We start from the raw sequence: 3,654 nt of genomic DNA on the forward strand, positions 1-3,654 counted from the left end.
TCTGAAGAACCTTCTTTCTCCACAAAGAACCTTTTGTGAAACAGACAGGTTCTTTAGATGTTAAAGGTTCTTTATGGAACCATTTGGGCAAAAAGGTTATTCTATGGCATCGTGAAGCACCTTTATTTTTAGTGTAGTACAAAAATATTTTTTTTGGTCTTCTGACAAAACACTTTCTCTACCTCCCTTAGGCAGTTGTCTTTCAGACTCAGTTCTGCAAAAACACAGGTAAAAAAAAAAAAAACAGGCTAAATTTGACGGTCACAAGTTTGAGTGTGTACAACATGTCATACTGTTTACTGGAGACCGAATAGTGATATGTCCCTTATATAATGTACTGTTACTATAGTTACTATACTGTACTACACTGTGTAAGCAGTGTAAAACCCTGTCAGTGATTCTTTCAGCTCTCTCTCCAGTGCTAGGACGCATTTTTAAAGCAGTCACCTGTGCTCCTGTTTATACTATCCTGAGATTCTGACTGGTGTGTCATCAGTTTTGCTACTGAATGCTTGCTTATGGATAAAATATTGTGTTATTTTCACAATCAGTGTGAGTTCACACTGTGACACTAGAGTTAATTATATGATGTGTTTGTGTTTTATGAATGAGAACATAAAATATCTGTAAAATGAGGACAACTTTTGGAGAAATCATAAAAAAAATTGGAATGTGTGTGAGTATTTATGCATGCCAGTATAATATATAGCCTAGAATATTATCATTTCTAAACTAATTAATTAGTAAAACATTACATGATTGAAGTTTTTACTCGTAGTCCATTGCTTACATTATGAATGAATCTTTAATTTAGAATTTGGTCTTTGGATTTAACTGTGTTAATGCATTAAGCCATTTTTCGATTAACGGTTTTCTTGGGGACAAAACTCTTAAACTCATAAAAATGTTGTCTTTCCATTTGGATTATACTGCCATGATCTTAGCAATATATTGTGCTTACAAAGCTGTGAATTGGTTGTTTCTGGTTGTTGTTTTTAAGTTATAAGCACTTCTAACTTTGTAAGTTCATTGATTAGCTAATATTGCAGTGTAATTTTAATTTTACTCATCATATTTTCATCAACATTCTGAAGATTATGAAATATTCGGGGATTTGGAGGTGCTAAAATGTTATAACATACCGTTTTTTTCTTTCTTTTTGCTCAGAACAAAACAAAACAAACAAACAAAAAAAACATACTAATCTATAGCACTTAAGACATTTGACAAAATAACACACAGAACTGGCAAAAGGCACTGCAGATGACATGGTGCAGACGTCACATAGCTTCTCACACGAGAAAGGGGGCGACGAAAGTGTTGCGCTTCTTATCACACGTCATTGGTCACGTATGGGATCAGAATCCCGCCTAAAGTATTGCAGTCACGGATAAAAAAAGAACAAGGATGAAAACAAAATTTAAAAACGCAAGTAAAAAATATATTGCACAAGATTTAAAAATGAAAGCAAAGTTTTCAGAATTGCAGACAATGGTCACGGATTAAACAATAATAAGCGTAAATCAAAAAATGTATAACGCATTTTTTTAAATAACAAGCATGAATCAAAACTTTAAACACGTTTTAAAATCATATTGCACAAATTTTAAATATTAATGCAAAATTGTCTGAATCACTTTCATCAACTTACAGGTTATAACATTTATTGTAGCTATATGGGTGCTTAGTTTTTCATGTCGTTTAATACACTTGGCCAAAATCTCATGATAGACGATGAAGCACTATATGCACAGGATATGTAAAACGTAGCCTACAAAATAGCATATTGGTTTTAAAAACATTAGCCTTTATAGACATAGTGTTTTAGTGAAGAAAACGCAGTACTTATTCAAACATAATTTATTATTTACCCTTGCATTGCGAACAAGCTGAGATCTGTCTCCAGGTTGCGCACACTGTGCGGCACTTTGTTCTGAATGGAAGCAGGGTTAAGTTAAAAGGTTTTGCTGACAGTTTGAGGATCCATAGCTTTAAAAAGTTTAGTGACAAGCTCTTTTGAATGCTTTTCATTGGTTAAATATTTGCAAAACCCTCGAACAGAAATAAGGAAGACCAATAGCAGTGATTTAAAACAGTAATAACGAAATATAATAGAGTTTGAATTTTCCACGGCACACCTGACTGGGCTAGGGTATGGCGACTGCCATAAAGAAACTCCACCCCTGGGACAAAGCCAAATGATTAAATCTTCACTTGGATTAAATGGATTTCTCCCATCTGTTCCTTCTAATCACATCCTGTGCAAATTTCTGTAATATTTTCTTCCACTATTATGCATGTCCCACCTGACCTGCCATTTCTTCATCATTTCATTTTTGATCATTGCCTTAACAACTTCTTTACCAAAGGGAATGTTTATAACATCCAGGATGTTTCGCACCAGCACTGCACATTATGTCTCCCTCATCAACACACCTGATTCAACTCATCAGCTCATTAGAGACCGCAAGACCTGAGGTGGGTGTATGTCAGATAAGGGAGAGATACGAAATGTGCAGACTCCAAAACATAAAATGGGAACATGGTTGGGAACTTCTGCTGCACTACAGCAGTGGGTGGAAGAAATAACCAAAAAGACCATAATTTGTATAGACAAGGGGACTCCAACCTAGCTCCTGGAGAGCTACTATCCTACAGACTTCAGTTCCAACCCTGCTCCAGCACACCTGTCTGTAATTATCCATCAACACCTTGATTAACTGCTTCAACAACTAATTCAAGTATTAATACTATTGGGAGTCAATTATCTACTTCAGGTTCTGTTTGGCTCAGAGCTGTCTAGAATTTTATATTAATTACTGTTTTATTTCAAACAAATCTTTTCTTTTTCTGTAATGCAACCTCTTGAGTTAGTATATATGAATCGGCAGGTGAATGTGCCAAGGAGACCAAAGGAAAGTTAGATATAGACATGAAAGTAAATTGTTAAGACTGAGATACAAGAAAAGTACATGGCAGGGGAGGAAGAAAGTTAGCCCAAAATGTGGGGACTGCACAATACCTAAAATCATATAGTAGCCTAATGTTTATTCATGTTGAGATTTTATTATTAAGTCAAGTCAAATTTATTTGTACAGTGCTTTTCATGATACAAATCATTGCAAAGCAACTTAACAGCAAATTAAGTTTCTACAATATTTAGTGGTAGCTTATCAGTGGTGACTGTCAGTTAATGTACATATGGCAGAAATGTACGGAAAATCAATTTAAGACATAATAAAACAGACGATGAACACTATTAACAGCCAACAGTTTAAAGTTTTATTTTGAAACCTTAAACATTTATTTATATATTTATAAATATATTGATGCATTCTCATGTGTTGCTGGCGTATGTTTTTAAGTTGCTACAAATAATTTCAACAGCACAAGTTTTGTCCACATTCCCAAATTCAAGTTATTGTGGGAAAAAAAGTACCAAGCATAGAATAAAATAATACAAGGACTGTAAATGGTTTTGCCACAAACTCAACTCTGTTGAAAAGAACCGTACCAGAGGGTTAAAGGGATAGAGATGTTTATGTTGTCCCAAAAACGTATTTCTTTTTCTTTCTTTCTTTGGAAAAAAAAATTAAAGGAGACTTATGGAAGACTTTTCCATGTCCCTCAAAAATATGATTATTGAGATTTCTT

This window comes from Sinocyclocheilus grahami, unplaced genomic scaffold (genome assembly GCF_001515645.1).
Source record: "Sinocyclocheilus grahami isolate Dianchi unplaced genomic scaffold, SAMN03320097.WGS_v1.1 scaffold196.1, whole genome shotgun sequence".
Classification (NCBI taxonomy): Eukaryota; Metazoa; Chordata; class Actinopteri; order Cypriniformes; family Cyprinidae; genus Sinocyclocheilus; species Sinocyclocheilus grahami.